Here is a 12,469-nt window from a genome sequence, read left to right on the forward strand (position 1 = left end):
GTTGTCTGAAAGAAGGGGGTACTGGAAGAAAGGGGAAGTAAGTCAGTCTTTGGTAATCTATAGGCTGTTCCAGAAGATAAGCATTCACCTCTCTCTGTGGTGAAGAGGTTATAGATTATTAATATCAACTGTAGTTGAAACAAAAAACCCAGCCTACAACTTTGGAGAAACCTTTCTAATGCTAAAGAGAGATAAGTGCCAGAAAAGATTGTTCTGGGAATAGCAGTACCGTTTGAAGAGGGCTTACAGGAACAGGTTAATTGGTGGGAGCTCTTGAGAGTGATTCTGCCATTTGCAAGGCTGCACGACCTTCTATTTTTCTGTGCCCTAAACAGCTTTATTTTTTCATCAGTCACCAAAAAAATGTGGTAGGTGTAGTATCCCTCAGTGGAATTTGCCGTTTTGTCACTGGTACCAGCTCAGGCAGCCCTAGTTGTAGGTGCACGTCTTTCGGAGAACTTTGCTGCCTGTGGGCAGGCAAGGCCGGCGGCAGCAGGCGGAGCTGCTGGCGTGCTGCAAACGGGCACGGCGCAGTTCTTCAACGCTGTGCTCCTGGTCGCTCACACAAGTGGTGAATGCCAGCTCTGACTACCCCGGACGCCACAGCCTCCCCATCGAGGTGTGGGTTATGGCAGCTCTACCCAGCCCTGGGAAATATTTCCTCCAGCAGTTGCTTTAAGGAACTGAGGCATATCATTTTAATGGGAACCTACTGAAGCGCATCACCAGCTCTTGTCAGTTCCCCCTGTGCCAGGGGCTGCCGCAGCAGCCCGGAGCGCGTTTTTGCCGAATGATGCGGAGTTTGTGCCTGGCGGGCGCGGGGCGGCAGACCGGCGGCAGGACTCGGGAGGTCGCCGGGAGGACGCGGAGCGGTGCAGCGCCTCCTTCGCCCCCGCCGCCTCCCCGCTCCCCTCGGCCGCGGGTGCCGTGTGCGTGAGGCGGGCAGAGGCGGCGGCCGGCGCGCCCCGCTCCGCATGGCGGCGGCCGCGCGGGACCGGCGGCAGAAGCCTCGGCTGGCCCGGGCGGGGCCCCCGCGGCCGCCGCCCCCGCGGCCGCCGCTCCCGCAGCCGGACGCGCCCGCCGCCCGCCCGGGCCCCGCGCTCGGCGGCCGCCGCCGCCGCCCGGCGCCGCCGCGGCCCCGCCACGTCCGCACCATCTTCGAGGCGCCGCCGCCAGAGCCCCCGCACCGCTTCGGGCCGGCGGCGGCGGGAGCGTGGTGCGACCTGTGCTGCCGCTTCGTCCTCTCGCAGGGCCTGCGCTGCGCGGGTGAGCGGCTCCGGCGGGAAGCGGGGCTGGCAGCGGCGGGGCCGGGGGGACGGGAGACCCTCACAAAACCGAGGGGCGCGGGGCCGGCTGAGGCGACTCCCGATCCGCGCCAGCGAACGCGCTCCTCCCCCAGCCCCGACGGGAGCCAGAGTTTCGCCATGTGACGTGCTGGAGCACGACGGCTGCCGAGCGGGAGCTGAATTGCCGGGACACCGGCCTGGCAGGGGGGTGGATGCAGTGTGATCCAGGTAAAAGCGCTCCGTCCCCGCCCGACCGAAGGTAACGCGTGTCACAGGCTGTGGGGAGTGCTGCCCTGAGAGGCTCGTGAGTGCTCCCAGCCCTGCCGAAAGCCATGCGCTCTGGCCGTCAGGGCCAAGCCCAAGGCAAAGCTGCGTCAGTGTGTCGCATGTCCCACGTACACAGCTTGTATATACATGTTCTTTCATTCTCTGGGCTCTGGTTCTTAGTAGACAAAGGTGTGTTTTCCTTTTCCTGCATAGAAAGCAACTTTCCTCCTTTGCATCCCTTTTGTTACTAATGCCACACTCTAAAATACAGTGATTTCATTCACCTTCTAGCTCCTGTCCTTTACAGTAGGACAACATACGTAACTAGAGCTGGTGAAAAGTCCTTTTTTGCCATCCCTTGATTGATTGAAAAGGCTGTGGCCATGTTATTGGGCTTCATGTTAAGCTCGAGGGTGATTTCAGCATAGATCTCCATGGGCGTGTTCACTTGGCTGGCTGTTCCTCACCCACAGCCGCAGTGCTGCTGCACTTTCTCGGGCAATCTAGTGCTCTCCCTAGTGGTGTGGCATGTTCAGGTGTGTAGTTTGCTTTTGGTTTACATCACTGAGCCTTTGTTTAACAGCTGATATTTGAAACACAGAGTGGTAAACACAGGTCAATCTTCTCCTTTTTTTTTTCTGTCTTAAGGAGATGTAATAACCGCATACTGTCCTCTGCTGATGAATGTGATTTATGTTATGACACACTGTTCTCACGGTTACACTCACTTTCAGTAGCTCAATTTTTACAGTTATTCTTGGAATGGAAATACTTTGGCTGTGAAAATAAAATACTTTTTATTTATCATTTGCATTAGAGCAGTGTTTGTTCTGACAGGATGTATAGTGCACTGATGTGAAAAAAGACCTTAGAAATAATAATTTTTTTATGATCAAATGCTCCATGACAAGAACTTCAAGTGTCACCTTGGATTATGTATCTTTCAGCAACATTTTCTCAGGATGATTACAGCTTATCATGTTTTTCCTTCTCCTCCGTGACAAGCTCAATTTTTATGAGGCATAGTACTTCAAGCTGCTCTCTTAAATTGCTGTTTAAGTAGCAGAGGAAACATTCAACTTTTATGATCTAGCATGAATATAATATTTAGAAGCTGTAAAGTGCTATGGAGATGAAAGGAAACACCAGCTAAAGCGCACAAGGGCTGCTGTGAGAACCTCTATTCTTACCCACTTGGCAGGCACAACTGGTGAGCCAGACTGGTGAACAGATCTGGCTGATAAAGTGCCTGAGGACAACAAAAATAGGGGCTGGGTCAGGACAGCTCAGAAGACCTGAAGGAGCGTGTGACTGGCTGCCCTCTTGGCTCAGAGTCACTAAATCCACTCTGGCCATATGTCAGTCTACACCCAGCATCACAGGCTCTTCTGTGAGCAAGTGAATATAGGAGAGGAAGATGTCCCCTTTGGGAAGGCCGCAGACATGGTGGTGCTCAACAGCTAAAGTGCATCTAGACTGGCCTTGAAAGCTGAATCGGATGCATCCAGGACTATAGCCAAATTTGTGGCCTCTGTGGTGGCCTCTGTGAAAATACCATGGTCTCCTTTGGGTATCCTTTGCAAAGCAGAGATTACAACAGAGGTTAGAAGTACCTTTCAAAGATTTTAATCTGCCTGGCAAGGTGTGACAGTGCTGGAGGTTTCTCAAATAAACCTACGTTTTCCAGAAACCACTTAATGTCATCTAAAAAGCCGAATAAACCAGCATCTTCTAGATGGGCATCTGGTAATAAAGAGGGATCTATGTACTAAATTCTCATGATTCTGAATCACAAAGACATAAATACTATATTTATTTAAATTACCCTCTCTCAGTATTGGTTGAAGTCAGATCAGACTCACCAGATCATTGCCATTAGACATGATTTAAGTCAGACGTGGTGAGTGTAGTGACAAAGATAAAAAGGCATGAGAAATTTCCTCTGGGATAGGGAAGCAGTCAAAAGGCACATCAAAGAAGTAATTTTAAAGTATTTAGATACAGACTTTTTTCTGAAAGAAAAGTCTCTGACTTCTCTATGGGAATGGGGATTTCTTTGAGTACCTCTGTCCTTCCTTCCCTGCAATGTATACAAGGAATTCTCGAGCGGAGCTTCAGTAGAGGTTAGGCTTTACTCTTACCATTTTCAGTGAGTCCGTGACTGTCTTAGGGTTTTTGTACACTCCTTGGTATACCTCATAAAGTGAGTTGTAATCCCTGAACTACTAAGAAAAGGTCTTTCTGCCTTTTGTGAGATTTTTGTTTGGAATTCACAAGTTTTCACACTTCTGATAAAAATTGCAAAACTATTTTCATTTTATTCAGGGAAGAGAGACCAGAACAGAGGAAAAAAGTCAAGATTAAGGATTGTCTAATTCAATGCAGTGCACAAGGTGCACATAATTCAAACAACTTACTTTTTGAAAAGAAGGCAGTGCTGATATTCCTGGACCCCAGCCCAGGAAGAAAGCCAAGTGTAAGGAAATACCTCTGAAAAGGATACTTTGTAGTATCCGACTTCTTGCTGTTGTTTTGGATTCCTTTTCAAGAGAGGCTTAATTGGTTTTGCAGTCCAGGTTTGCTCTGCTATTCAACTTTTCACCTCTATTATTTTGGGTAAAAACCCGGGGCAGATGCAGAATTCCATTGCCTGGCCTGACTTCTCTGCATGAAGTTGTTTGAAATAAGCAGTCAGGATTATTCCAGTTTATAGAATGGGATGGTGTACAGTAAAGATTGGATTTTGTTTTCTAGCATTCACTTTTTCTCTCAATCTGAAGGTAGTCTGGAGTGAAAATTCTCAGTTTCTTACATCTTATTGATGGTGTGTAGCATTATGTAGTGTAAGAGGTTCTTGCATAGTATCAACATGTCATTTGGCATTTGAAAAATGAGGCATTTATCATGGCTTTGGATTAAAGTCTCTACTGCCATGCTATGAAATACAATTTCTGAGCAGTTTTACTTTCCTCATAGTCTGGAGAACAGGCTGGGTGCACGTAGGTGGTGGGAGTGTGAAAGGAATTACTTTATGGACCACTTGCTCTGGACTTCCTAGTTAATTTCTGTAACTTTTCTTTTTCCTTGCATTTTACACTTTTCCATTGAACCAGATGAAACCAAATTAAACCTTTTCAGAAGTTTTACTCTTCACTTAAGTGAATATAGAGAAATTACAGGTCCTACATGACTTTCACTTCAAACTTTCTAAAGATATTTAAGCAGATGCTTTGGAGGTACTATGAAAACTAGATGGCTCCTTTCCTGGATTTAGTGATGGTACATGGTCTCTTCTCTACATCTTTTTTTTTTTTTTTTTACCAAATTTTCAGTCTTTGTTTTTTGAGCAAGCATTCCCTGTCAAGTGTATAGCACAGTGTCAGGGCTTCTCTTTTTTTTCTGTGCTGAAATGGGTATTTTGGTGGGAGCCTTGTTCAGTTTTTAACATGTTTTTATGTTGGCTCTGAATATTCAGTAGCTGACTCCTGCTTTAGTGCAGTTGAAGAACAGAGGTGTTACGTTTTAATATGTAGCATAGCTCTCCTACCACAAGAATTTTAAAATATCTGTAAAAACAAACAACAGCACAAAACCTTAGGAAAAAATAGGATATATTATCTAGATGCCCACTAATTGTCAGGAGTAGCAAAGAAATAGATGCCCCTGTAGAGAGTGAAATATGGAGGAAAGGAGCTATCACAGAGATTAGTGGGTTTTTTCCCTTCAGAAAGTACTTTTTTGACCACCAAATTTGTGTAACGTACGTTTTATTGATTTTAGGTAAGAGAATAGACATTGTCCATTATCTCTTCGGTAGGACTACATTCATATTTAATTGAACGTAATGAGGGCATTAAATTGCTGAAACTACAAGGCTTACTACTTGAATTACCAAAGCTGTTCAGAGTTGAAGGAGCCTCTGAAACTTTATCTATAGAGAGTGAGCACTGTGGGCATCAGATTAGAAATAACAGTGGTGGGAGTCTGCTTCCCTTTCCCATTCTTTCTGCAGAGAGTTTTTTAATGATGCACAGTTTCCCCAGTGCTTTATATTTGCTTTAAAATCCAAAATGACCGCATTTTCTCGGAATCCTTAAAGGCTGGAGCAGCACGAGGTGACAGGGTTTGGCTTTGCTGGTGGAACTCAGCTCAGAGAGAGCCCCGTTTTCCTCCTTGCTGGATTTGAAGGAGTGTGGGTGGTCTGCTGCCCCCAGCGGGGTTTTCGCTGGAGCTTGTAGGGCTGGTAGAGCTGGAGAAAATACTAGTTCCTGTGCTGTGCAGTCGGCACTGTGTCCTGCACCGGGCAGTGTACTGTGCCTGGCGCAGGGTGAAAGGCAGAGGTGTGGAGATGGAAAGAGGAAGCAGCTTCGGTGGAGCTTGCTCTTCAGGAGTAATGCTTGCTGTCTTCCCCACTGCCTCTCTGCCTCCTGGGGCATTTCTCTGGTTTCTGTAGCCACAGCAAGGTTCTCACTGCTCAAAGCTGAGTTCTTTCCCCTGCTGTTTGCAGGGAGTGGTATCTCCTCACTGAATTCCTCTAGTTACTGTGGATCCTGTTTTCTTAGGCTCTGACATGTGTTTTCATGTGTGAGTCCCATCTTCCACTCGTAAGCCATACACTGTCGCGGTGCGTTCTGGTTGGGGGGGGGGTTGGTCCCCCAAGGCTGTGAGTTCTCTGGTAGCAGCAGGCAGGCAAGGAGACTCCGCACGGCTTCTGAGGGTGCTCATTAGATGAGCTTTATTGGGCTCCTACCCCCGGGAGGCAGCATGGTTTCTGAGGGAGAGGGGGGAAGGGGAGTGAGGGGGGAAAGGGGAGGGGAAGAGAGGGGCTGAGAGAGCACCAGCCAGGAGAGCCGGAAAAGAGAGAGAGAACCGTCCCCCGGCACACTGAACAGGGAGATTCAAAGTGGGCGCGGAACAGATTGGGCAATGGGATTACACACACAGGACACTGCAGGGGAGGATCACAGGCTTGGAATAAACCATACATTTTCCAGGGGTGAGACAGAGCATATCATTTAACTAAAATATAACACCACAATACACTGTCCCATGTAAAAACTTTCACCTGTTTCTGAGCACCTTTCTTTGTTGTTGTTTTCACCATCTCATGAATAAATGGTTAATTATTAATTATGGCGTTCTTCAGAGTCTGGGTGTCTTAGATGCAAACCTAAGAGACTAAAGGGAATACAAGCAGTTGTTTTGAAGCTGCATAGCAGTGAAGATAAAAATTTTCTAAATCATCCTGTTACATTCATATGCCATCACTGAAAAGAAAGGCTCTGAAAATGCTCTGTGGTTTTCCCACTTGTCTTCCTCACACGCTTTGGAGACTCTCTGGGAGCTCCTTCAGAGGATTTTTTCAGCAGGCAGGAGCCTCCTCTGCCCAGGGCATCTTGATGTGAGATACCCTGTGTTTTGTTTCACACACAGGAGGAAGGACCCCAGATGACATAAGGCTTGGTTTCAAACACACTAGTATTTGAGAGATGATACAGGAGTAGAAAGGGGTCTACTAACAGAAATGTGATAGAACTGGTGTTTCTGTAGGCAATGTTCCTAACCTTGGATACATTCAAGATGTGTAATAAAACATTGAAGCAATGATATGTTTAGAAAAGCAAAGGTCTTAGGAATAAAAATATTGGCATTTCTTCCCAGTGTGATAACTCCTGATTGTCTGCTTGGAGAAAGTCTTGGGGAACCAAGGAGAAACTTGATGTTGTCATGGGAAGGCTTTGAAGAGCTTCCTGTGACTTGATGCAGGTTTTATACAGTTATACCATGCTCAAAGTTCAACAGTTCATTGTGGGATGTAATGATCCAGGTGCCTTTTAAATTATGCTGTGTCTGCATGATATATACATATTGCTAGTATCTGTGATCTTAACACACTGGAGAAAAAGGTAAAACTGAAGGTTTTACTGGATAATATGGCTTTTTGTTAAATGACTGACATGGTTTGGGGATTTTTTGCATTTAGGGCTAGCAGTAGGAGGCCACTGTAAGTCCTTAATAGAGAGTATGCTTGGACAGGAAGAAGCAGTCCCCACTTTGAATTGCTATGAGCCAAGCAGACAGAGATGGAAGCCCCAGTATATTAACTAACATTTTACCCATGAGGTCACTGGTCGAGCCAACATTAGAGATCAGCTCTTGTCCAGGGACTGTGGTCATCTCTTCCTTCTGTTGTTAAGTGGTATTGACCAGAAATCTCCAGCCTTCTTGGAAGGATCTCTTTATCCAGACAGTGAAATGCAGGTCAGCAGTGTGCTGGCGGGATGGCTTTAGGAGCTGCTAGATGTGCCTGTTTTCTCCACACTGTACTGAGTATTGAGGAATGCCTTTTTTATTTTGCTCAGTAAAGGAAGAGTGCATTGTGTGCAGAAGCTTGGGTGCCATAGCCTGGCAGTGAGTGTAGGAGCTTGGAAGAAATATGAAGGGCTACAGTGAAAGTCCTCTTGTACTGTATTTTTCTCTTACACTCCTGTTCTAAACATTCACTTATTATCTAGTAGCTGTCATGGCTAAAGTAAGAAACATTCTACTTTTCTAAGAGAGAAGAAATGTACAAGGTTAATCTCAAGTGCAAACAGCATGTAATCGTTCCTACTGCAATACAGATATCTAAAGAAGGAAGGTCACAGCTTGCTTGCGCCCTAAAAATGCTCAGCAGACCAGATTAGGATGAACAAACTTCTTGTTTTAGCAAAGTTTGACATGTTTACACGTTTCTGGTTTTCTGCCTCAATCAGTTTTCTTTTAATGATAGCTCCCTGCAAGCTCTCACTGGGAAGTCTACTAATTTTGGCACAAAGTCACCCGAAGCCCACAGGCAAGTTGGTCTATCACGCACCGAGTCAAATCCTATGTGTCAAACTATGTTACAAGGCAATTCAGTATCTTCTCTCTCGTTTTAGCCTTGAGTTTTATTTTTCCTCTGCTATGCAGTGTAGCTGTTTACATGCAAAAGTGCTTTTCCTAGAGACTGTTCAATAATTTCCCTGAATTTGCTGCTACTAATATATATCTACTGCAAAGCTAAAATTAACACAAATCTGTTATTTTCACATTACACTATTGTTCTCTTCATCTGGCTTTATAATCTTATATTCAGCTTTAGTTTTGAAGCACAAACCTGCAGACATGCAGTAAACCTGTAACCAAACCATGTTAAAGAGGAACAAGTGCAGCACATTGTACCAGCAGCAGTCTCCAGGAAATAGTGCATTACCTTCCTGATGCTCAGCTGCACCAGCACAGCATCGCCCTCCCTCACACACTTCTGTCGCAGTGCTGTGCTGTTCCTGCGTGCCTCTGCACATTCCCAGTATCTGGAAAACAACATAAAGCAAATTAGAACAAATTTTACTGATTGAAGTATTTGAAATAAAACAGGGAATGACTGTACACTACAATGGATGATAGTGAAAAGAATCAAGAAGAAATATTGCTGAACTACACAGAGAGACATTCTTTTCCATGTACCAATGCAGGAAGACATTTATTTACAGTGTAATATATTGTAGAGTTAAACAAGAACTAATCAGATATGATCTAATGTGCTTTGGAACAGTGCTTTTCCTCCTCAAAATCCAGGATATGTTTCATTGGAGTTATTGCTAAGAAGAAAGCTTCCTACTCCTTACATCTTAAGGGGAGAAATCAAATTATTCTCCAAAAAGAGTCATTAATAGATCATTAAATCTGATAACAGATGTATTTCACAGCTGTTTGAATACTACAGTTCTTCAATTATTACCTTTCAATAGGAGGCAAGGTTTTGGAAGTTACAGATTGCCAGTCACTGTTTAATTTTTAGTCCTTTCTTTTTGTCTACATGCAGCTGCTGAGAATCAAAAGTTTTTTTAGAAAGCTCACAAATATAGCCACTTATTTGGATTAGGGAGGGATGAGCAGCTGAGCTGGAAATTGTAAGTATTGTGCTAGTTTTGCTGATTTAAAGTCAAATACAGCAGTTTTTTGTTTCTTTTCTTTCATTAGTTGTGTTCTTTATTAACTTCCTAGCAACTGCATAGCCTTGTCACACATCATGATTTTATAAATTATGTTTTGATATGAAATCAGTGATGCTGTGTCTTGACAGTGTCATGGTAATGATGAATCCCAGGGACTAGTTAGGCAGGGCCCTTTTTTTGATAGCTGGATAAAATTTACTCTGGCATACAGCTGAACAGAATTTAAGGAAGGTTGCAGCTTTTGTTTATAATTTTTCGGTAAATATGTTTCACACATTCCATTGTTTCAGTGCATGGGTACAGTGTTTCTCTGCATAACCCAGTTCTGGATTGCAAAAATCTTGTAGTCTGTTTCAGATCTCTCTCAAGAAAAAAAAAAAAAAAAAAAAGGTGGAGGGAAACAGTTTATGGAGCTCTGGAAGTCTCTTCTTTCTTCTCTAGAAATTCAAGGTCCATCAATATGGAAAATATCCTTCTGAAGGCTGGTTTGTGAATACTTCTCCATACTGAACTGTGCCTGTATGTGTGGCATATAGAATAGTGACATACATCCACACTGGGACAGGATGGAAAGACACCACATTGTTTTCCAAATATATTATTGCCTGCAAAGAAAGCAAAACTTCATTTTGAACCTAGTTCATAGGGACATTTGCCAATGTAGATAAGCAGATAGTACTCAATACACTCAGCTTTTCCTACACATAGTTCTTACTGTGAACAGGTGTGTGGTGATCTTTGTTCCTGAAACCAGAGTAAACGGAGAAGTTCCGGTTGGAGTCAAAGCAAATGAAATCCTTTACTCATCCCAACCATTTGCTGCCTAAGACCTGGGTGGAGTGGAAATGCCAGTAAGTCCTCACTGAGGAAAAATGCTCTTCTGCTCCAGAGCAGAGAGTTCTGCATCTGCCCTACATCTAGCACCACTGTGTGTGCTCTTCCTGATTATCAGACTTCATGTTTATGGTATCTCAGCACTGCTGTGTTGCTCTAAAAAGTGCTTGTTAGCAGAGAATTTGCTTTTAAAATATATGAACTCAGCACACCCCAAGAGAATATTTCCAGTCAAGCACTGCTGTTTGTTTACGGTTCATTTAAGAGTATTTTGTTGTCGCAATGAAGGTTAGTTTGGGGTATTTTTCGTTCTTTCAGCTCTGTCAGTGGGCATGGGAGGGCTGCAGTAAGGCAGCCACTGGGTCACCGTGTATCCTCCTCTGCTCAGAGCTGGTCTGTTGAGCTCTGTAGGTCAGGGTAGACAGGGACATGTCTCAACTGCTGGATGTTTCATGAGCAGCCCTTTGCTTTCCAGCTGGTGAGCACAGGTTGCCATGCAGAAAGTGGGTTGGGACGCAGACACAGAGAGCAGCGTGGTGGACCCAGCTCTCCTGACTAGGTGGTGACTTGCCGTGCACCCCGCGCACCACACGCACTGAGGCTCCGTGGGCATTTCTGCCCTGCATAGGGGCCCGCTGGGCTCTGACCTCTGCTCTGTTGTGGGGAGGTAGGAGGTCAGAGGCTGCCTGCATAGCAGAGGGGACAGCTGCTCACCTCCCTTCCCAGGCAGGTGGGACAGCAGTGAAGGCAGCAGTCATTCCCTCCCCTCCTCCAGACACTGCTTAGATGAGCAGAATATGACCTGGGGGTTGAAGTCTGTTGTAGGAAAAAGCCTTACATGGCTTTTTTCCCTAAAGGGAGGCAGGGATCAAGAGTCTGAGTCTGCTCACATTTCAGGTCCTTTTGTCCTCCTTGGAAAGTATCTCTGTGCTGTTTCTCTGTCAGAGTAGATTGAAAGGTACATATGCAGCCCTGTGAAGTACCTTTCTAATACAGTGGATTCTTAACTTTAATAATACATCAGTGTAATGTGAGGAATCAGAGTTGTCTTAGGAGGAGCTCTGTGGACTTTCCTGAGTCCAGCTGAGAGCAGTGCATTCCTGTGCACAGCACAGTGGCTCATATTCTAAAGCTAGCAGTTCAGGTTGAGAGGAACCCCCATCATTATCACACACCCCTGATCCCTGAGCTGTGGGAGGCAGGCCGTTGTTCATTAGCTTTACATTTTGGCCTATGGCCTAAAAATGTAAAGTGATGTAGAAGTTGTGAAATTACTGTATTGTAACTACCATTGCTGTTCAGTTTAGCTTGAATTCAGGTCTGTATTCTCATACATATCACCTGGTTTGTTGCACAGTATAAATTGTCAGATTCATCCCAGTGACCTTTTTTTGTACAGAGTAAGTTCTGTTTGCTTTAAAGTAATACACAGTGTTTTATGCTCTTGCCTATTTTTGTTTCACTAAATATTGTAAGGTGTAAACATCCACAGGTTTGTTACTCTCATCAACAAAGTCAGTTTATCCCCTTATGTTGTTCCAACTGGATATGTTTTACTGAATATTATTTAAAGCCTCATAAAATACCAGTAGAAAGATAGTGTATCAGCATTTTCTGTTAAGTGAAAAAAATATTTCTGTCCCCTTCATATCCTGCTAAAGGACCTATATATATATATATATAATGTGACAAATTGCAAAACTAGTCAATTTATTGCATATTTACATATTTAGTTAGGGTGTGAAATTGTACAGGGTGTTTTATGCCACTTTGATTTTCATTAAATTTTATATGTAAAAATTTCAGAAAAAAAGAAGTCATTGTTTGATCTTGTATTTCGCAGATGCCAGTACACACTCAGCAAGTTGTCTGTTGGGCCTTTAACTCTGCTCCTTGCCTGTTCTGAATTGGGTGACAGACCTCCTACTTGTGCTAAAACCATCACTTTGCTACTAAATTCTTTCTGGTATGACAGGGTGGAACTCAAACAAGACAGAATCCAGTAGTCTGTGTCCTGCCTTCTGCTCTTTTCATTGCCACTGGCTAAAGAATTGAGACAGATACAGTATAAATAGAAATGTTTATTTGTTTTTAGAGACATAC

The 12,469-nt window shown here is 44.5% G+C and overlaps 1 protein-coding gene across 1 annotated transcript in view; it reads left to right on the top strand.

The window, feature by feature from the left end:
- The first annotated feature begins 1,048 nt into the window (after positions 1-1,048).
- RASSF3 (Ras association domain family member 3) overlaps positions 1,049-12,469 on the top strand; it is a 104,780-nt gene continuing 93,359 nt past the window's right edge. The window contains exon 1 of the mRNA XM_068190105.1: positions 1,049-1,266. The gene's annotated coding sequence lies outside the window, so the exon portion shown is untranslated. The remainder of the gene's footprint in view (positions 1,267-12,469) is intronic.

The sequence above is a fragment of the Anomalospiza imberbis genome, chromosome 5 (genome assembly GCF_031753505.1).
Source record: "Anomalospiza imberbis isolate Cuckoo-Finch-1a 21T00152 chromosome 5, ASM3175350v1, whole genome shotgun sequence".
NCBI lineage: Eukaryota > Metazoa > Chordata > Aves > Passeriformes > Viduidae > Anomalospiza > Anomalospiza imberbis.